The sequence below is a fragment of the Streptopelia decaocto genome, assembly GCF_964273445.1.
Source record: "Streptopelia decaocto genome assembly, chromosome: 6".
Taxonomy (NCBI): Eukaryota; Metazoa; Chordata; class Aves; order Columbiformes; family Columbidae; genus Streptopelia; species Streptopelia decaocto.
This window is the reverse complement of record NC_138660.1, coordinates 21,307,932-21,331,620: the sequence shown is the minus strand read 5'-3', so window position 1 is coordinate 21,331,620 and position 23,689 is coordinate 21,307,932. Positions and strand designations below refer to the sequence as shown.

The 23,689-nt window shown below is 37.1% G+C and overlaps 1 protein-coding gene across 8 annotated transcripts in view; it reads right to left on the bottom strand.

Moving 5' to 3' along the window:
- The window catches only part of PIK3CB (phosphatidylinositol-4,5-bisphosphate 3-kinase catalytic subunit beta), a 91,770-nt gene that overhangs the window by 45,567 nt on the left and 22,514 nt on the right, over window positions 1-23,689 (bottom strand). For 3 of the 8 annotated variants that reach the window (XM_082056785.1, XM_082056784.1, XM_082056787.1), the window contains one exon: window positions 3,855-3,974. The exons of 3 other annotated variants lie outside the window; for them this stretch is intronic. The gene's annotated coding sequence lies outside the window, so the exon portion shown is untranslated. Of the gene's footprint in view, window positions 1-573; window positions 626-1,392; window positions 1,412-3,854; window positions 3,975-23,689 lie in introns of those variants that run through there. 2 more of the 8 variants (XM_082056786.1, XM_082056790.1) reach the window with 2 other exon arrangements.

The following is a 23,689-nucleotide window of genomic DNA, read 5'->3' as shown; positions in this document are numbered from 1 at the left end:
TGGGAATTCAGTTCTGCAAGGTCGAGATGAGAAGGAATATAAAGAAATGAAAGAAAACAGTGGATCAGAAAAGCATTGTCATATAAATAACAGTTAATTTGGCACCTGGAGCAACAGAGTCAGGGAGGCAAGAAGAAAAGCTTAAATGAAGCCAAAAGTCCAGTCAAATAATTCAGTATTGTGTGTCAATTGGGTAATACATTCACCTTTATGAAAATCTGTAAACAGCTCTCTTAGAGACTTTTAGTAAGTTTTAAATAGCAGCAGGCAGAGTGGGACCAGCATGGAGAGCAATCCATTCTGTATAGCATGCTCCAGGATAGTAAGACAAGACTAGAGATTTGGCAGAAGATTAGACCTGAAGTTAGAAGTTAGTTCACAATCTCAATAATTTGCTTTTGATAATCCAGATCACTGTGGATATTTTATGTACTAGGGGAAGGTTAGCATGAAATATTAGGATATGCTGAATTCTGTTATTAAAAAAAATATTCTACTAAACATTTAAATGATGGGATGCTCACAAGGATATTAAAAAATATATATATACCATAAAATAAAAATCAAGCTTACCAAAAGACGTGAATGGAGACGGCACAAGGGAAGAAAGGACTGGACAGTCAGACTGAAGAGGAAAGCAGGAGAAAGAGCTGAACTTTAACCCAGAACAAAGCTGTCATTTTAACACAGGTGAGTCAGACAGTTCCTTAGGAAGCTTACTCTTACAAATAACTCCTTGTGCCAGTAAAGTGGAGATGCAAACAGAAGCAAGATGAGTAGCAGAGGTAAAGGGACGGTTTCTTCCAGCCCCAGGGCTGGCTTGCTACTCTACAGTTCTTAAGCTCGTTTTTTAAATTGTAGATAAAACCAGAGCCTAAAGGTCTGGCTTTATAACAACCCAAGCTATTATTCAACAGATTACATAATGCATGTTTCATGAATCGGAAAAGACACATTAAAAACTTGGGAGTTGGGATTTGATTGATTTATTGTAGTAAATAAACTCTAAGTACCCCATTCCCTCATTGCTATACAAGAATTGAACAAAAAGTCTTAATAGTCTAACAACAAAACTAGGAAGTAGTAAATCAATACTAATTCTGCTCTCTGGTGTTTTCTAGCCTGTTCTACCATACAGAGTAATTAATTGTTCCACTGTAAACAGGGAGGAAAGGAGGAGTAAACATTCCACTTGCAAGACATTGAATATTAACCGTTTATATATTTAAATATCTTTTCAAATTGTACAAATGGACCTAGACCATCAAATTTCACCAGCAGACAACTGTTCCCTTCAGCTATTAAAATGTTACATCTCTAAATCATGAGCTAGATTACTTTCTACCATAAAGAGTTAAGACCAGAAACTGAGGTTTTCCTAAATATAGATACCTCTTCACACAGGGATTAAAAGATTCACTTTTCAATTATTTCTGGTATTTCAATCAAAACCTTTAGGAGAGAGGGTTATTCTTCAGCAGACAAATTGTATGCATCTAGACAGAGGTAAAAAAGTGAACCAATTAAAAACAGCAGAGAATTAATTAGGAGTGAATTTTTCTCCTAAACAGAAGGCACATAGACCAAAACACTGAGCTATCACATAAAGAGACTGTGCTTAAGTCTCATATACAGAGATGCCATGGATATTAAAAGTTAGAAAGATGCTCTTTAAGGCAAAAAAAAAAAATGTACATGCTTCATCAGGCTTGACATTCTACCCGATTGGGTGAGTTTCTTACACTGAGCAATCTAGTCTGGATTTCTGATCTGCACCAAGATGTGCAGTTAGTTTTCTTCGAACACCAGTTTGTCACCCACTACACAGATCCAGAGGTGGCTGTTCACAGCTGTTTGTTACATGAACAGGACTGTTCAATGCTGAACAACTACTGAAAGAAATCCAACAATTCCAGTCTAATGTAAATATTTAGATGTATTGTATCCAACTTTTCATGACACTTACTTATGAAGATAATTTGAAATATAATGCCATTTGGTAGAATATAAAAATCCTAAAAATTGCACACAATCAAGACTTCGGTCATGAAGTTAATAGTAATAAAGCCAAAAGTAGTTTTGGCCATTCAACACAAGGACCAAAAAATAACTAAGATTATCTAAAAATCAGAGTAAGTTAGGTTGGAAGAGATGTCTGGGAGTCATCTGGTCCCAAGACTGGTTCCAACATTGACGTTAAAGCATGTTGCTTAGGGGTTTGTACAGATAATTTTGAAATTCTCCATGGGTGGAAACTATACAGCCAGTTCACTGGTTTGGAAAGCTTAGTTTCAAATTTATCACCAATCTGTTTCAGTAACTTGATTACTGGAGTCAAGAATTAACTTGTCAAAATAAGTGTGTAAGCAGCAAACAGGTATTATTTTATCTGGACATTGTGACAGGTCCCTGCATTTCTACTGTGTTGTCTATTAAGAGTAAGTTAGTAAGAGACAAATTACTTCATACAACACAGTTTCTACAAATCTCAAGTCAGAATTCAAGTATCAGGTGCTGTAAGAACATTTTGCAAGCATGTTTACTGGCCACTTGACATATGCCCTAGATCAGGAACTGATACAAATTTACATATGCTGACTTAAAGCTGTAGCATTCGTTTCAAGTACTTACAGAAAGGGAACTAACACACACATTAGCCTCTCTAAATGCATGTTTTATAACAATTTGTTTCCTGCCTTTAAAAGACAAAAAATATCAATCCCTGTGTTACTCCGCCAGTTAAAAACACTTGGGAAAAAATACCAAGTCGGAAAAATTTAGCTTGTCTGACTAGGTTTCACAGACATTTTTCTAGTTTAATTATGACACCATGTACACATCCCTTTTTGAAGAAGCAGCTAAGAGTCATTTCCTCTTGGCAATGAAGCAATATGTCAAAATACACTTGTAAACTAAAACCATTTTCCACCCCCTTTCAGTTCTTATGGCCAGATTTTTTTCATTCCTAACTATGTACTGAAGTGTATTTTCAATGACTCCAGTGGAATTACATTCACATATCACATAGCATCAGTACAATCTGCATCAGACAGAAAATTACACAGATTTTTCCCAGTTTCTAACCTCTACAAGAATATGTTTAAACATCTTACAATCCGATGCAAACAGGGTCACAGAAAAATTACAACATTTCCCATCTGAATTAAGTGAAGCACAAGAAATGAAGAATTATACTGTGTCAGTATATAAATATTTAGGTATCTAGTACCAAATGACGCAACCCACAGTCCCCAACCTAGGTAGCTAAGCTTCTCATATCATAAATGAGACACACATCTCAGCCTAGAATTCACAAAAGTTAGACATTAACTACCGTGCAGAAAACACATATTTGAGATAAACTGAAGACTTATGCTAGTTTGATGGATGATGGAACTGCAATACAAGACAAATATTATAATACTGACAACAAAAATATCTAAGTCATACAGAAAGTGCCAGGAGTAGAAAGTTAAGCCAAAAACCCAATTACATTTTCAAATTCCTTGGAAGATACCGGCAGGCTTTAACTTTTGCCAGCAAATTGGGGGGTATATGTAATTACATCTATACCAAGCCACTTCCTGCTCAAAACCATACCCAGAATACACAGGAGACAAGAAAAATCTGAAACATCTACATTTCATACAACACAATTGTTTCCAAGATGGGAGATATCTCAATAAGAGTCCAGAAGAGTGGCCATTACCAGCCAATCAACTGAAATGAGTATGAAACCCCTCGTATTTTTTATTGCAACTACAACAAGGTTAAATACAATAATAGCCTGATAAGCATGCTACTGACTTTAAAAGCAAAACAAAACAAAACATACCACACCGTAAAATACTTACTCCACAGAACCTGTTCCTGTTTCACTCCGACTGTGTAGTGAAGATACTTTCATTAAATACCATTTTCTTATTATTACCCTTGTTTTCTTGTAAAGTTCCACCAGATAACCTAAATGAGACCTAAAAAAAGCCAAACATAGGAGAAAACAAAGGAGAAAATCAGAAATTTACAGTTGGTTTAATAGCTCCATAAACTTTTTGTGCAGGAATATCTGACCACAGACTTTAATTCTTGTCAAATACTACAGTACCATATTCACATTACACAATCTAATACTTAATGTCAAATCCTCAAATGTCAGGTTAACAGAAAAAGGAAAAATATATGTGGAAGATGTCATTTATTTTAACAATGCAGGTATCATAATAACAAATTACATAGTCAAAAACATTTTTTAGCTGCTACAAGTATTTTTAAATTTTTGTACACTCAGTTCGGATCAGATCAACAGATGTCCATTGTAAGTAAAGACAAAAAAAGGGACAGTGGCTTCACTCTCCTAATCATATCTTCTCATTTACACTTGGCTATAAGCTGATTTTGTTGTTTGTTGTTTTGTTTGGGTTTTTCTGGTGTTGTTTTTTTGTGTTTTTTTTTTTTTTTAAAGAGTGTAATGTCATCTGTAGTTCTATCATGGAGAATTTGAGTTGATGACACAAGTGACCCCATCATCCTATTCATCTTTCAACTTGTGAAACAGCAGGAGAAAGGTTCAGGTCTCCTCTTGCCAACATCCTGCAGATGTACAGCACAAAATATCTCCACAAAGCAAAGACATCATCTCCCTTCAGCTTCACCTCGCAAAACAGGCTCTCAGCAAAGTGAAATAAAGAAAAACAAAAAACAAACAAACAAAAAAAATCACATAAAATTAAAACCCCCTTGAGCACAAAGCAGTGCTATCAGCTTGTACTGATATTATCTACAGGTTTGTAGGCCAAGCCACAAAACACAAGCGTGTAACTACACTCCTCCTGCCATAAACAATTCTTTTCCTACAGCACACTAGGCAGTCCACACTTGCTTGTAGGAACTCAACGCAGCACAGAGATCAGAACAAGAGCTGTTACTCCCTCACCCACACAGAGCAGAACCTCTCTAGAGATCAGCATGATGAACACAGGGAAGCAACTTAAGAGTTCTTCAGTGGCTTTGAGAGAAAAATAGTTGCTGCCCCATCTGCTTAAGTCTGAAAAAAAACAAGTTACTGCTCTATGCACAACTTTTTGAAAACAGCCTTGTGGTGCGCAAAGGTACAAACTTGTCCAGGAATCTCTCATGATTAAAACCTATGAGCCTACAGCAGGCAAGAGCCAAAATGGAAGATTAGAGAAAAATGAAGGCAGCCGTACACAATTTAGAAATTGTAAGGACAAAGGAAGCGTGAATCTCTTATAACCGATGCTAAAGTACCAGTTTGGCATTAATGTTTTATAGCCATGTCAATACCTGTGTTTATGGAGTCAGAAAAATCAGAAACAAAAGCCAGGGGCCAGAAGGCAGGAGCTTGGGAGAGGCTGTGAAATGCATCATACTGTAGATACAAGATATTCATTACTTCCAGAACTTCCACCCAAGGAAGCAATCTTTCATGATCTGTGGCCTCTCAAAATGGGGAAAACAATCTGCATCTGAAGTACCATACCCTGGGGCAGAAGCAGGTTGTTATTTTAACTAAAAACTGGATATCTCAACCTTCTCAAGGTATCTGCCAACCAGTTAGGTGATGACAAATCAGATGGTGGGAGCCTAACACACCATCCCAAATTCACAGGAAACCTATCAGCACCAACATAGCCAAGAACAGTGTTTTGAAATTGCACATATGCCACTGCTGGTGTATATGATATAAATTTACCCTAACAACGGCCACCATTTCCACAGAGGTTCACAAACTACAGAGAAGTCTCCCAAATGCAACATGGGAACCACAGGCAAAATGCACAGTACTAATTTTCTAGTATCAGCACTGATACCCTGGAAAAAACGGTGACATTATTTGTTCTCTATACCACACTCTCTACCCATTATTATTAAGCTCATAAATGGGAACAAAGCATAACACAGATGTGTTGCCAGATTTGTTGACTAAGAGTGCATTTGGGAAAAAACAAATAAACAAACCAACCCATCAAAAAAACACAACAGCAAACAAGGCTGACACCAAAAAAGGAAAAAATAAAAATGCACTTCGTAAAATAACTCAAGTACCAGAAGACAAAGCAGGCAGTCATATTAGTGCTGCAATTTCTGCCCCAAGACTCCTTCTATCTCATTCTTTCCTTTCTGTTCACACCACATAGTGCAAACTGTGACCAGGAACAGGAGACGGCTGCTTGGCTGCTATCATGCTTCAAATCATTCCTATCTCAGACAGAGTCAACCTCCTGCACTGTATTCACCTCTAAGGCACTGGTGAGGCAAGGAGAGCAAATGCTTCTTATGCCTTATTCAGAATTTGGTGAGAAATAAATGTGTATTAACACACTAGTCCACACATTAGCATCCAATTTGAGGGTTAGGCACACACATAAATCCCCCCAAATATCTAGGGTCCACAAATTGTACACATTTAACAAGCCAGCACATTGTGAATGGCTCCTGTCACAGTTCCTGTGTTCTCCACAGTCTCTTGCTTGCTAGACTTCTGCTCACTTCCCTACAGACCTGTTGTTTTTCCCCTTTGTTCTCACAGCAGTTTGCATCTCCACTGCAATTCAGACATGACATTGACAATAGGCTTCCCGTTGGTCCTCTGCAACCAACTGTACACAGCATAGCTAGGGGAATGGCTAGCTCTTCAGACCCTAACGCATTTCTGATATATACAGACAAACTACTCATTACTATAAGCATTAGAAACAAATCCTTCATCACAGGATGACAGTGTGCAACTTTTTTTTTCTAGCTAACCAACCTTTCTCATTTTTCAGAACAGCAGCACAGAGGTTACAGAGATGGTTATCAGTGTAACTGCAGATCAGGTCATGGTCAACCTTTCATATGACAGTACACTTTCTACCTTTAAAGCATGAGTGGAAAAGTTTTCAAATGCTAGTAACTATATTACCTAACAGACAGTACAAACTCTGCTGGCCTTCTAACTACTATAAACAGCTAGTGAAAACTCCAACAACATAAGAAACCTGCAAGCGTAATCTCTAGGAACAGAGTAAAGATCACAAAGATTTGCAGCAACTGCCTCAAGCAGTGAACACAAGCTGGACTCCACAAAAAGCACACATCTTTTCCCCACTGCATCTCTGTGGGAACATAGGAAAAATAGAACTGTCACCTGGATGTCACCAGCAGGACCTCCTTCATGGGTCTCTGCTGACCGTGAGCTCAGCCAAAAACACAACGCCAAACCACTTTGGGCACCTGCCCTTGGGTCCACACCTGTACCGCCTCTACGGAAAATACCACCAGGGATCTCACAGAAATCCTATTTTGTTTCAGCTTGCAACTTCTACACGAGAAGTTGTATTTTGCAAAGTAACAATTTTTGTGAATCCTTTCATTACACCTTTACTACATAGATACTTCTCTTATGTGAATCACAACTGTTTTAGAAAAAACATTAGCAATCTCACCAATTCAGGAACTATGAAATTATGTGGTGGCTATCAGAATGCCTGTGACAGTACAGTAGAACTTTCTACAGTTTTATAGCTGCCCTCTATATGTCTTTATGTTTGCAGAAACACTTATGAATGTATGACCAAAAAAACAAGGACCACAATGGAAGAGGGAAAATGTAAATGACACTTTTGCCTAGAACTCCTGTGTGGCATCTGATAGATATAGATATAGATATAGATATAGATATAGATATAGATATAGATATAGATATAGATATAGATATAGATATAGATATAGATATAGATATAGATATAGATATAGATATAGATATAGATATAGATATAGATATAGATAAAACAGAACCAATGATAAGCCAGGGAAGTAGGCTGCTCACAAAAGAGAGGGAAAAAAAATTCATAAGCGATGTAAGATGCCACATAGAAATTACTGGACTAATTGTGGCCCTACAGTCTTCTACTCTATAACAATTTCTAGACTCAGCAGACAGACTCCTCTGTGAATTCAGCCAGAGCACACAAAGAAACTGTTTGTTACAGAGGACACTCCGGGTTTGCTTTCGGATAAGGAACTGTGAGTGGGTTGAATGACATGATATAGCAGTTTATTGAGTATCTTTTTCTCTGCAAATAAATCTCTGACTCTGGAAGAATGCTCTGAGGAAGGCATCAGGACAAGCGCTGAGAGCACTAGCAGATGTTTTGGACAGCGATACATAGAGAAACATACAGCCAGGGTATTTTATAGCTTTTGGTTCATATCTTTAGCTATCTCAAAGCTGTCTCGTGCATTTCATGCTCTCAATAGCACTGAAGAACGCACAAGTGAATGTCAAGCTGAATTAGCTGCTGTAGCATCCACTCGGCAACAAAGAAACTCAACATTTTATCAACTCAGAGACAAGAGGATTAACCATCAGTAAATACACTAAATATCTTCAAATGAAAAAAATACTGAGAAATACAAAGAAACATTCTTCTCCCGCCTTCATCAGCCCTAAGTTTCAACAATAACAGGCACAAAATTCTTCAAGAACTTTCGCTATCAGTAATTAAGCCATTACAACCCAAGTTCAGGAATTAAAACAGTGAGAAAAAGAACCTGCAGCAGCACGCGTTTGGCTAAATCATAGCAACTTCCAACTTCCACATACCACACATCTTAATGCAAATGTTGAAAATGCAAATTAAAGCCTGAATATGAAAAAAAAATTCCCATATATTGCATAGCACTACACACAGACCGATCCAAACAGCAGATCTGTACAGAAGCATCACCCTAACTATGCAGTGCCCACGGTCACTTCAGCAGCAGACACCAGTTTTGACCTTTTAAAGGTGGCATTTATTTCTGCACTAATATCAAGAAACAAAATAGTTCATTGATATGGGCAGCATACTGTTATACACACAGCATTGTTCTTCCTCGTGTTCTACTTTCACAGATGTTGGTGGTTGGTCAAAAACCAATAGTATCCTTTAAAAAAAAAGCCTCAACCTTCTCTGAAATGTGACACGTTAAAATGCAGAAAACAATTGTTCATGAAACTAGTCTATCTCATACAAAATCTTTTTAACCAAAACAAAACAGGCATATAGCTACAAGCTCTCAGCACATGAAAATAACCCACAGAAAAAAAAAATCCACCACACAAAAACAAACACCACACAAGCAGAGACAGAACTGCAAAATACCAAACTCTATGCCAAATAAGTTGCAAAAAGAGATCTATCAGTTTACAGGCTTTCTTTTTCCTCTCTTAAAATGAAGAAAGACCACAAAGAATTTTCATGAATAACTAAAAAATGTGGGTCAGTGTTTAATTTAAACGGGTAACAGTTCAAAACATGATTTGAAGCTAAATACAGTTACGTGTCTTCATTAAGAAGAACTCGATACCATAATTACATTTATCCAGTGGGTGATTCAGAGCGGGAGCTCTGTACTCAACTGCTATGAATCACCCTCCAGTGAAGCCACGTTCATTCTGCCCAGAGTGAACTCTGTGCCCCTGTGAAATCCCCTTCAGTGCCCAACAGGCTTATTTAACAGAAACTTATACTCACACAAGCACATACTAATATGCTTTACAATAAACTGGGCTGGGGAGGTTTAGATTGGATATTAGAAAAAAATTCTTCACGGAAAGGGCTGTCGGGCGCTGGAACAGGCTGCCCAGGGAAGTGATGGAGTCACCATCCCTGGAGGAGTTTAAAAGGTGTTTGGACAAGGTTCCCAGGGACATGGTTTAGTGCCAGAGTTGGGTTATGGTTGGACTTGATGATCCTGAGGGTCTCTTCCATTCTATGATTTTTTTTTTCCTTGGTTACACACACTGCTGAATTCCTTTCAGCTTAGAACTGTAGGACAATACTAAAAAGATCCTGAAAGCTTTCATCAACTCTTGATTTTGAAAATACTGATTTCTAATAGGGTATCAGTTACTGATGTTTAAATTTAATTTGGGGAGGGGGAGAGGATCCCTCCTTCATAGTGATCTCTCCTGATGGCATTCAGGGTTAAGTCACCCAGTAATCCTCCTACTCACTGTAGTTTAGAAGTCAATATGATTGAAGTTGTGAGGCAAATTACAAACTTTTGTCTTTACAATACAGTCAATAAAAGAGCAAAAGGCTTAGGATTCTTACTGGCGCTGGAAAATGAAGGACCTTCAACTAAAGGAGCAAAGGACAGATGGTTCCACATGGCAAGGGATCACCTGCACAATTTAGGATCGACAAACAAAAACCTTGTTTGTTTTTATTGTCCCACAATGATTCAACTGTTTTTCTTCTGCTCTGCCACCTTCAAAAGAAACGTTCTGGGGCAAAACAGAGGGGAACACACCACTGATACTGAAGCTTAACAAACAAAAAATACTATAGTAGATGGCAATTTTTTCCACTCTCATTCTGCTAGGCAGCCAATCATTCTGTGATGTGAATATGCTGAAATCAACATTAGCAAAGTCTGTGTAAGTGGGAGACCCTACAAATGAGCTCAGTATTACACAGGGCTGGTTGCCAGTGCCAATAACTTATAACAACAGCTGCAGAATACCAAAACATCCTAGGAGAGATTCTGGGCTGGAGAATGTACTAGATCTGAGAGTATTCTCTAGTTCAAAAGCACAAAGTTCTAGGCTGCGTGTGATCATTTTATAAGAACAGCAGTGTTTTTATGATTTCAGATGACTCATGAACAAGTGCTTATGTTTGCTTTATATTGATGCATAAACAGAGTCAAATGAGTAATGCTTTCCAGCTCATCTCCAGTTCCAATCCAGTTTAGGCCACAAGTGACTACCCCATTGGTTCAGTAGCTCCAAAGCTAGTGACAAAAAGAGGAATAGTTCAGATTGAACACACTCAGCCAAGTGAAGATGTAAGTTCCCCCATCTCCTCCCAGAGCCCACAGATCACTTACACCTCCAGGCCAGTGTAGCAGCTTTTCTAAACCTGGTTCACTAAATCTGGTTTACACAAGTGAAGAGTTAGAAGCCATGGTCACAAAGCAGTGCTCCTCTTCCAAGAAATCCATAACTATATGCGTACTCACATGCAGACACACACAGGGTATGAAGCTCAAAGGCTTGAGGCTGAGCTAACTTAACCACTGAGCAGTAGTTCAGGGTGGTGCAAACAAATCCACCACCCTGTACAAGCCCTTGTGACATCTACAGAGACGTCTGCAAGAGCTAATGAACTGCCAGTCAACTGGTCTGCAATCATACTACTAAAATTAATCCTTCAGAATACTAATGGAAATTGCAAGCAATAATTTTAAAAAAGGTTCTACATGGATTTTCATTACATTTAAAGCAGTATTTGAAAACAGAAGTCTTGAAGAAAGGGGCATTAATTGTCAGCAGCACAGCAATCCCTGTACCAATGAGATGTCAGTGTAGCACCGGCTTTTTCAGTCCTATATCACACCACAATTATGCCTCCTACTTTTGTTTTAAAACCTACTTTTGAAGCTAAGTTAATTATTGGGTATAACACAGAACACAAGGACTCGTTATGGAGCAAAACCACCTCCACACCATTTTTTGATAAAGAAATCTTATATTCATTTAACAAGCTCATAGTCATTTTTCAGACATTCTAAAGTTTATGTAAAGTTCTTCTCCATTATTTCCCTCTGATTGGCTTAAACTCTGAAAGACTTAAGGTACATAGCTCTCGCTGACTAGACATTTCCTCCCAATTCAGGATACCTGAATACGGCCCTTACTGTTGATGCATTTTCTACTCACCAGTGTGTCATAGATACAAAAACTCTGCAAAACCCCATACCGATGGCACCCAAAAGTTACTAAATTAATAAATATTTACTTGCATTTTAAACAGAGAAATAAAGTACTGCGTCTTCATCTTGTCTCTCCAAAGATCTTATCACAATTATTTAGTTACTTGAAACATTATTAATAGGACTACTCATTACTTCTGTTTCTTGTTATCTCTTCTGTGTAGTCTGTTTTCTTCACTGCTTTCACATGCTGATGTTTCACTTCCCATTCACACTGTTAAATGACATATATGGTGAAACTATGCACATTTACTTCTCTACTTAGTTCCCAAATTCTACTTTTTGTTGTGTGCTTATTTAATTTTATGTAAATGAGAACACATTAGTAGAGTTAAGCAAGACTAAACAATTTTTCAGTAATTGTTATGAGCCCTTTTGTGAAGCGACTTCCCACTATGTTCCAGATACCTACGTCTGTGTTATGATTAAAACAAACTCCAAAGGGTGGATAAATATCAACACTCTTTCATCACCAGTAAAATATAATAAATGTAGTAAATACTAAATATAGTATTATAAATATTGTAAAGTAATCACTAACAATATTTCTTGTGATGAAAGAAAAATTCAAGCATCTAACCAACAGAGTTTACCTTCAGCTACATCCCACACTCAGGAGCAAATCTATCAGGCTTTTTAGGTAATGAAACACTTTGCATTTTAATTTGCTCTTACTCTCTCCTCTGTCACGTAGTGAGACTTCTGTTGCCTCCTACTCTAGTGCTGAAAACTCAGGGTATTATCAAAGGACTTGCATGCTATATGCCAGAATGTGCAAATTCAGATTATCAGTGTGCGTATGGAAACCCTGCAAGAACCTCAACTGTGTTTCAGAACAGAGATGGAGAGCATCACTAGTGGAATGTGAAAGCAAGATGAGCAGAGTTTGAAGAAAGCAAGGACAGCCACCCTCCTGCTCCTATTAGCTGCTCAACAGCAAACCTGATATGCATTTAAAGGGGCGAGGAAACACAGGCAAAACTGAACAGAAAAATTAATAGCAAGCCTGAATGCAAATATGGGGTTTGAGTTTTATTCTTGCACTTCCTCTGAAACACTGAAATGACAGAAGCTTTATGATACCCCTATTCCTTCTAGCCCTTATGTATGAATTTCAGATTGGCAATACAATGGCAATCCATGCACAGTTTGAAATATAGAATGTATCTGGGAGTGATTTTGAAACCAAATTTTCTATATAAAATTAAAAAATCAAGTTCCCAGGTTCTAATATAATCTTTTGCATTAATATTATATTTATAGCAAGATTATTTTACCCCTTCCATTAAATATTTTTTCATTAATATCATAAGAGCTGCAATGCAATATATATTGGTAGACTGTCTCCCGTAATGCCTCTTTACATAAAAGTTCTATGATCTTCTCATTCATATGGTACATCCATTATTTAAAAAGAAAAAAGTGTGTGTCTACCAAAGCTTCTGTCTTCTTAGAGCTGATAAATAATTCCTAGCATCACCAACATATTTTTTTAAATTCCCCTCCACATTAATAAACTTACTTAGGTTTCATTATGACCATTACTGCATATCAATAATAGGAAGAATAACTTAACACGTGTGTGGCTACCAGGCTCTACTCATGGAAGATTGCTTGCTTTTTGGGTGGGTATTTTGAGGACTGGAGTTTTTTTCAGAAACATACAAACAAAAAAAAACACACCCCAAAAAACCCAAACATAATTTCAGCATGACAACACATAATATTATATAATTTAAGAACCTTAAATTTGTAGAACTCCTGGACTAGAAGCAGGGGAGTGCTTGGTTTAAAGAGAGGGAGAAAAAAAAAAAAAAAAAACACCACCACCTTCTTCTCATCAAATCAACGGTTTAAATCTGTATTTGGGTCTAAAAGTCAGATTTGAATAGTATTCAGAAGTTTTACACCACTTTTAGACATACCACCTAAAATTACAGAACACTTGATGTAGAAAAATAAACAAACAAAACCCCCACACCCCCAAACTCTCAATTTTCATCAGCTTCAATGCTTAGCATAGTCATTCAGACTATATGGCATCTTTCAGCTTCCTTCATTAATTAAAAGGTTACATTAAATAACAAGCTTTCCTATAGCCTTATTTCTGACAGATGTAAAAGCTTTGCATGGCAGCAGGGAAGAGAAGCAGAAGAGCTACAGCAGTACTAGAGCCCTAAGTACCCTTTTCAGTGATTGCCATGTGTATTCCCCTCAGCGAATTTCACACTACGAGTAGCAACAACTATGACCCCGTGTGACAGCAGCACTAGCAGAGCACCGAAATACTTGGGGAATAAGCTACTTCCATGAAGACAGCGGGCTGCTTGGCAGATGTCTAACACAGGCGAATGCCTTCTGACCCTTAGCATCGTAGATGCTGTGGTGAATAGAACTGCTCTAACCAGATTAAGAATAATTCTGTATTCAAGATAATCAAATTGCAAAGCAGTTCCTCACACTGAGATGAGCCATGAACAGCAAGGTGGAAAGAAACTCCAAACAGTAATAGTGGTAGTAGTATACAAGCTATATAAATCTGGGCACATAGGAGAGCACTGGAGCAGCAGCATTTGTACTTAAGAAAGCGGTTCTTCAAATATACCAAGAAATCAGAAATAAAAACCTGACTTTTGCAAATTGAAAGCAAAGGCTTTTCAGTTTTCACACAAACGATAGTGGTTTGACCATGATAAAAATTTCACACCATCACACTTGACAGTACAAGTGTGGTTTACCAAGGGGTACAAGTCTTGAGGAAAGACTTGAAAAATATTTGCCCTAACTTCTTTCAAATTCTCTCCCATGATAAGTCAGAAAGAAAGCAAAGCCCCTCTGTAATCCTATTTTACTTCTCACAAGTAAATCACAGGGGAAAAAAAGGTACATCACAGTACAATAGAAAATTAATCACCACATCATTTCATTTGCCACTGCACCCTAAGAAATCTTTCTACAGATTAACTGGGTCTGTTAATCACCAAAATGTAGAAGCTTGAGCTGAAATTTTCAGGAATGCTGCTGTTTCTGAAAACTCCTTCTCATATAAGGGGCCTAACCAACCATACTGTCTGTTTTTCAAGAAAACTGTCGTTAAACAGGTAAAAATCCTTCGTTACTCCACAAATAGAGTTAAAAAGCACAGTAAAAGTAGCATGCTACTTTCCTGGTCAACAAGCCCCAATTAAATTAACAACGAAGAAGCAACTTTGGGCATCAAGTGAGTGGAAAATTTTCATAATAATTGGTATACATTAGGTTTGGCCCTTTCCAGCTTTATCAGTATAGCACACACAGCCTACAGATCTCATTCTCATGAGCCAGTAACCCCAGAAGATGAGTCTTAACCAGTGATATACCACTACTTTAACAATCGTCAAGTACTGATGGGAAGATAAAAAGAACGAACAAATGCTGAAGGCCTCTTTAAATTCTGTAGTTGCATGCAATAAAAGTTGACAAGCTATCAAAGTACAAATAAATCTGAAAATACATCAACATGACGTGTGAAATTCACATTAAAAAGAAAGTAACTTGAGGACACTGAAATGATTGGCCGCAGTGACACACTAAGGCAAGAATTGCTTTGCGTTCTCATAAAATTTACCTAGAAGTTAACTGGAACAGGAACATTAACTCAGAGGAAACAGCTATAAATAGAAGGGAGTTAATCACTCAAATTTCTATTTCCATGACAACAATACACTAAGGATTCTAACTTTTTGATCTTTTAATATGATACTTTAAAAATACTTTAGCTGTTGTACTACAGTGTTTCTACCTACTTTTATTAATAATTCCTCCTTTTTTAATACAATAAAGGAGATTTTCTTTCAACAAAAGCATTCTCGCAGATACAAAGCAAAGTAAGGCTGCACAGAAGCTGAGATGATCATATGTGGCCACCCAAATGGATTTTTTTTAAATGGGACCACTTAAAAATACATTTACCTTCTCTCTATCCTAATACAAAACACATAAAACCTATTTGCTGTCCATTTCAACTCCCAGAGCTGCTACAAAGTATTTTCTAATTAAGTGTTTGCATTTATCCTGAAGTAGCATCTCACATACTTCAAGGTCCAAGACAGTTGACATTATGTATGTTCAAGGACATAAACACAAGAAAAGTTTAACAAGAAAAGACAACAAAGAAAGAAAAAAGTAACCACCTCATCCCCAATGCACAGATGAAAACAGACCTGGAAACAGAATCTAATTGTTACAAATCCCTAGCCAGTGTATTTTCTCACCCAAGTGAATGAATGTTGAAGCTTTCAAGTCAAACAAAATGGAGTAAAGGAAAAAATTTAGAGTGAAAAGTTCTTAATTTTACAAGTGCAAACAGGTAAGGACTTTTGTCATCTTGCGGTTAACAGCAAACTGAATACAAAGTGAGTTGCAATTCAGTATATTTCCAGTGACAGAAATTATGAAAGCACCCAATATGCGCATTTGATTTCAAAAAACACAGAGCTGCTGCAAATCTTGATGAAACTACTACAAATTTGGATGAGAACTGATGAGGAAAACACTTGATTGTGGTCTTAACATTACTTCTAACTTCTTAAGTTACATCTTCATATTCATGCAAATCTTGGTTTTGCTGAAGAATTCAATTCCTACTAAATAACCTTTCCTTTTTATGCAGTACTTTCCTGCTACTCTTAATCACTGTAGCTCTTCATGCACCAGATTTATTTACAGCACCCAAAGGAAGCAGAAATTACCGTAGTTATCAAAACAGACTGCTATATAAAAATAAACAATTTTTATGTACTTAAGTTAGCTGAACTCTAAGAGCTTAGGCAGAATCACATTGGGTATTAAAAAAATAGGACCCTAACACTTGAAGCAACAATTCCGTAAAGAAAAATGTTTTTATTATTACCCAGGTAAAAATAAATTGCAATCATCATGTTGAGCTTACTAAAATTTTCAGCATAGCTAGATATTACCTAATTCAACTGCAAATAGACATTTTTAATCAAAAAATAGTACTTCATTATATTACTACCACTAGTAGTAGATGTAAAACAGTGCTTCTGAAGTGCTAGGGAAGTAAAACTGGCCTAGGATGAAGACTCGCCATATTCCATTCGGTTTAATACACATCTTAAAACTGGTATATCTTCATCTTTAAATAACATTTGAAAATTCGCAATAGATAGAGTTTGCAATCATAATAAAATTATTAAAGAACAGTTGGTTATGTACATGGATGCAGATCATTAGGATATCAGAAAGTATGTTTTTATTTTTAATAAAATATAAAAGCACTTTTGTCAAAAGCATTGAGTTTGTTTTACGTGGATATTGAAAAGAAGCTGAACAATATCAGCCTGCTGAGAGCAGATGATCAGTCCCTCCTCATTTTTATTATTAACAACAGAAAGGAAAGCTTATTTTTTTGCTAGCAGGAGTTCTGTGCCAAAAATTAATGTACCATTTGCTGCTGACAATCTGCCAGACTAACGATGCTTTTCTTCACTCCAGAGGGTTCAGCAACTACTACTAGTCACTTTCCAGTCAGCATTTATCACAGATTCCCAAATACAGTCCTCCCATTAAAAGAAAAACAAGACAGCTCCTCTCCGCACACATACACACACCTCTTCACACTTCAATTATTACTGTGAGTACATAATTTAAAATACTTCAGCAGATGCAGACAAGCACTCTTCACCTCCTGATATTACGTCTCAATCCTAATGTCATGGTGCACATAAGACTCACATGAAACTCCTATTCAAACCTGACATAAGAAAACTGAAAGAATAAAATCATAGAATCACTTAGGTTAGAAAAGATCTACAAGATCTTCAGTTCCGACTGTTAACCTTACACTGCAAAGAGCACCACATCTACATGTCTTTTAAACACCTTCAGGGATGGTGACTTCACCACTTCCCTGGCAGCCTGTTCCAATGTCTGACAAACTTCTCCATGAATAAATTGTTCCCAATATGCAATCTAAACCTTCACAGCACAACCTGAGGCCGTTTCCTTTTGTCCTACAGCTTGTTACTTGATTTTCAGATCACCATACACAATGGAGAATCCCAAAGGCCTTGCCCCCCCTAGCAACACCCATTTAAGTCCAAAAGGGATGTGAAAAATATAAATCAACATCCCAACACCAGCAGAGAACAAACAATATCGTGAGCCTTCTTCGAGCACCGAAACACAGAGTACTGAAAAGCAGCCCCCACATCTCCCTCACGTCCCTCTGGTCCAGGAGCACTGAGCCCTCACCAAGGCAGTCTGCTCATTTCCCAGCCTGGACCTCATCTGTCACTGCTGGTTTCCTTTCCTCACACAGCTGTCACCAGAGACTCCCTTCTTCTGCAGATTCCATTTTACAGAATAGAATACTTTGTCAAACACAAATTAGTTCTAATACACATCCTCAGGACAGGGCTCCCCAGGGCACTGTAAGGAACTAGCCTGTGCCCCCAAGAACCAGCAGTCCAAAGAGACAAGACACTTAACAGAGTGAAGACTCACACATAGTTAACATACAGGTCCTTAATTTCTTTGGGTTGGGAAGGAAATAACTGGGGATCTGGGGAGAAGGAATAAGCCAAGAGTAGTAAATGTAAAGACAGATTATAAAATGAGAAAAAACAAAACCAAAACAAAAAAACACGGGAATACTGAAAGGTGGGTGAAGTGGAAAAAAGTACAGCCATAAAGATCAAAGTGCTTTTCAGAAACAGAGGAAAGAATCTGAGGCATGAAGCCAGTCAGGAAGGGGATACAGCAGCCAATATGATTTTTAAAGAACATTTTATGTGCATCTTTCTACCACATCAACTTTGTACTTAGCTTTGAGTTTCTACTAACAACATTTACTCTTGTTTACCTGTTCTCATCTGTGCCTGTGCCCATGTGTGTATACACAAACTAACTCACAACTGGCTGGAGGACACACAACGCTCAATAGCAATATTCGTATCACCAACAGAAAACCAACATACTGCACTGCCTGGAAGCAGTCTTTGAGGATTATTTGTAGTGACACAAATGTAATCAGTTTTTAAAATCAGGTATGCTCTATATCGTTCTCTTATTAGCATTCTATATTCACGTACATCCATTTCTTAACTCAAAATAATACAGCACATTTCAAAATATCACCTTTCATTCTTAGAAAATTAAATAATGCAATGTTATCAAAATCCATCTCTCAAGAACCTTATTTATAAAATATAAAACAGACGTTGCTCAATAGATCGCTACCACAAGAACTTCAAGCACTACAAATGTTACCAGTTATTTTATTTTCTAGAGACTTTTTACAATATTCTCCAAACCATCTACCTACTCTGATTTTCAAACAGCTTCTAGTACTCTGTAGCTGTTGACAAGCACAAGTCTTCCTCATTAAATCTGTCACAAACCCACTTGACAGCAGAACTGTGAGCCTTTTAAAATGTCAGGTCGATCCTACAGAATGACAGCTATTGCACATTCCAAACAAAAGCGTAGCAACTATTCTTATGCTTATTTTAAAAATATTTCATTACTTCATTGAAGATATCTTCTGTGCAGCCAAGAAAAGGCTTTCAGAAACTCTGAAAATCAGCAAATGCCTCATAACAATAGTGTCCTAAAACCAAAGACGCACTAATATTCTTATTAATTCTTGTTAACTGACAACACAAACCACGAACACTCCCATGACTTCCACAGAACTATTTAGCTGCCTCTACTATCCAAACAAGCTATTGCACACATGCTGCCAGTTGATGCAAACTCAGAACTTGCCTCATCTAACTCATCTTTGAATCCTCTTACAGTTTGTTGTCGTGGTTTTGTTTGTTTGGTGTTTTGATTTGGTTTTTGGGTTTTGTTGTTGGTTTGTTTGGGTTCCGTTTGTTTGGTTTTTTGCATTTTAAATCCAGTGGATGTATAGTGCCTGGGGCAAGGGGAGGACAGGAATGACCCAAAGTGAGACCAAACGTTCAAGCTCCTCAGGGACTCCACATCACTTGCAAATGTTCATCAGTTCCAAATCAATGCCTGAACAAAAGCCTCTGCTTTCTCCTCTGGATCCAAAACATCTGGGAACAAAAGCCTCAGAAGAATATTGTGAAAAGAAGTTTAGACTCCTCAGTCAAAACCTTTGGTAGACCCCAAAAGCAAACTTCAAAAGACAGTAATGAGAACACACCACTTATTTGGGTTTCATGAAAAAAGAAACTAGAAATCATAGCATTGTCACCTCCTCCCCTGTTACAAGTAAACTCATGGAAAGATGAAAGATACCATCACATGCAGGCACAAAAATTAAACTGATGACACATTTTTTCTTCTATTACAGGGCATTTCTTTCTGAATCAACTGTCAGTTTCTGAAAAACGTTTATTTATAGAGCTATTTTATGTGCAATATTCACAATTCTTCATGATCTCTTAGAAGCACTTTATTTTTAGGGGTAAATCTATCTGATCAGTTCAACTCACTCCTCCCTGTCCCAAGGAACTATACCTCCCTTGTTCAAATTTGCTGTTTAAAAAAAAAAAGGAAGAAAAAAAAGGGAAAAAAAAAAAGGAAAAAGAAAAAAAAAAGGAAAAAGAAAAAAAATAAATAGAAAGAAAAAAAAAGCAAAGCAGCAAAAATCTGGGGATCATTTATCAACTTAAGATGGGAAGTAAAACTGTTCAGCATTACAGCAACACAGAGTAAGTTACACAAGCATAAAACGAGATACCGATATCTCTAATAGAGTTCCTTTCAGATATTTTGATATAGAATTCACAAAGCTATTCTAAAAATCAGAATAGCTATTGCAAATAATAGCAAGATTTTCTGGAAACAGAAGTGTACCCTTTATAATACAGTTTCACAGTGAAAATTTCATGCAACATTATCAAAAATGCATGTTTAACAATTTTGAAAGAAACAGAAGCAAGCTCTAAGTAACAAATTTACTTTAAGTATACTTTGCATCAAGAGAAAAATTACAGTACTCATCATTCTTATACTCTTTTTGAAATAGAAAAAATATTTCTATATATGTAGATTTAGCTCCGAAGACACAAAATTACTCCTGAGTTCAATTAATTCACAATTTTAAGTCAAGAGTATCTAAGAGAAGAAAGTGAATAATCAAAATTCTCACAGCTTCTCCCTTCCCCTCCAAACTCCTGCCCCCTTTTTTTCCCTTTTTATTACAACTGAAAAATATTTGTGTCATTTTCCTCTCCCATGGCCAAACAGTCAAAGCCTTGAAGTAGAAGTAGCAAAGACTGTACCTGAGGACAGTCTGGGTCCTCAATTTGCATACAAGCAATTTAACCAGAGGTCATATTCTGTACCATGCTAGCAATTAAACTTTGGTTAAGTAAAACTGCCAAAACCAAAACAAATAAACAATGTGCATGCCCCCTCAACAAAACTACCAGTGAGATACAGTATAATTACTCCAATCCTAATTCTCAAAGGAAGCTTTTTTTTGACACATCAGCATCACTAGTTGTTTCTTTAATCTTCTGAAGCCACAATGTAAATTCAATTATTTTGGTAGCTACATATCCGCAAGCATTTGCATATGAGGGCCTCACTCTGCAACTTTAACATATGTAAATGGAACCACATTCCTGAATTTATTTCCACCAAAGGTTGAGATATAAAGATTTACCCATGTAAATCTGATAGATTGTAAAACAGATTCGTCAACCTTGCACATGAACTAACTGGTACTTCAGGCATTATACAAATAGACGTAACCTTAACCTTGCAGGATCTCTGATTTGTGATAGCTGACAGAACCACGACTTTGTTACCTGCTGTTAATTTTGGACCATAATTTTGGACCACCTTGCCAACCCAAAGCAAAACTACCTGCTTAAAAGTTACAACTCCGATTTCTGAAAATTAATTTTAGAAAACTATTAAATTTCTAATGCAAGATTATTTTTCCCACCAGATCTGATTTAGTTATCAAAATAAAACACACTGAAACTTTCATTTGGTTAGTGACTGTGAGGACTAACAGCACTGCCACAAAACAAATTGTTTAACACACTCGGCCACTAATACTGAATATTTTTTAGCCTCCTGTGATTCGAAGTCCTCCTATTCTGAGGCAGGAACTGTGATTTGAGATGTAGTCTGTAACACCATAATGATGGTTATTTCAGATTTTTCTATGCAGGACTGACTGCTTTCACAGAAACTGCCAGTTGTGTAAAAGGGTTAACTTCATAGTTTAACGGTGTGCTGCTACCAAGGGTGGCAAGTCAGAAAGTCCATCTCAAACTGAAGCAGCCCCATGGACTTCGCATAAAATACAATGCCACATTCCACAGACCAACAACCTAGTATTTATTTTCAGATAAGTTAACCAGTGGCACCTTTTAGAGAACCAACCTTGCATATGTATCTCTAGATCTATGAAAAAGCACTTATGCTACTTAAACTCTGCCTCTGGTCACTGAAACAGACTATTGGCTTTCTAGCCAAACAGCCAAAACACCAACATGCATTTCCACCCAGACTCTAAACAATAACAGTATTTTTCCTGCACCCTCCTCGTGTATGTATAACATCTTGACAGCTTGCATTTTTACTGCATTTTGTTTTTAAATTTCACATTTGTGAAACAGAGCATACTGCAGACACATAAACTTTAAAAAAAGCATGTAACATCTCACAAGCCTATTGACTCTAGGTTCAACTTCCAAGAACAGGAAAGGAGTAGCAGAGTGGTGAAATCAGGCAGAAGAGACAGGGTACCTTCTCTCTTTACTATATTACAAGAATCAAGGAAAGATTTTTTTTTTTTTTTTTTTTTAAGGCTTTCCTACACTAGAATTTGGAGTTCTGCCAAAAGTCTATAGACAATTGGAGAACCAACAAATTTATGACATCAGATATTCCAAGGAAGTGAAACCTGACTTAACGGAAGTGACTTTTATTGAAGAAAACCAGATATTTAAATAGACATCGACAAAAATATTTTAAGACCATGTATGGAGGAAGTTCCTTTAAAAAATATACATAAAATGTTTATTTACAAGCTGAAAACCCACCCAAACGTGTTTCCAAATCAATTCACAAAAAACCATTCTTGATATTACCAATATCCCTGATATTCTTTTTAAAAAGGTCAAAAAAACAGTTACCAAAGAATTTTTGTTCAAGAATTCTTTTCTTTCTCTAACTCTTATGAAAAGCACTGCTTCCTGGCATGAATCTTCCAAAGCCCGGAAAACCATCATCAGTGTGAAGCTTCTAGATTACAGTTTCCAATGGGCCTGGTGATTGATTCCCTGGCCACCTTAATGCATTCCACTAGACTTTGCAACCCTTTGACAAGTGTATGAATGTTCAATATTTCTTCATATGCAATTTCCCTAAAAGCAAGTTTTACCTCACCTTTCACTAATTTTTGAAGGCCCACAGCTGTGGGAGGCTCTAGCTATTACTGCAAACCGCAGGCTGACCGAATTTTTATGACATCCTTCACAGATTCAGTGAAGGATGAAAACTTCAGTGAAGTCCTGAAAACATAAATAATGTGTTACTGAGGTTTCTAGTAATGCCCAGCTTCAAAAACTTCCTAAACCCAAATAAAGTTCAATATCAACAGTGTAACAGCAACACTGACTTAGTACATAACGTTTACTTCGGCTACACTTATCAGTCAGTTCCCAATGAAATAAACTCATCAGTGTATCCGGTGACAAGAAAAGTTGGTAAACGCAGAAAAGTTCTGGCAAAAAAACCCCTAAGCTTTCTTAAGCTTGGAATGTATCCAGCATCAGTCTGTAAGCACACGTGTTACAGCGAGACAGACGAGCGACTCTGGTGTGAAAGGTTTCTGTTTCTCTTTTAGGAACTCTTTAGGACTAATCAAGATTTATTCCTCCCTTACACAGAAACAAGTCCTCATCTGCGGAAGAGTTTAGTTGTC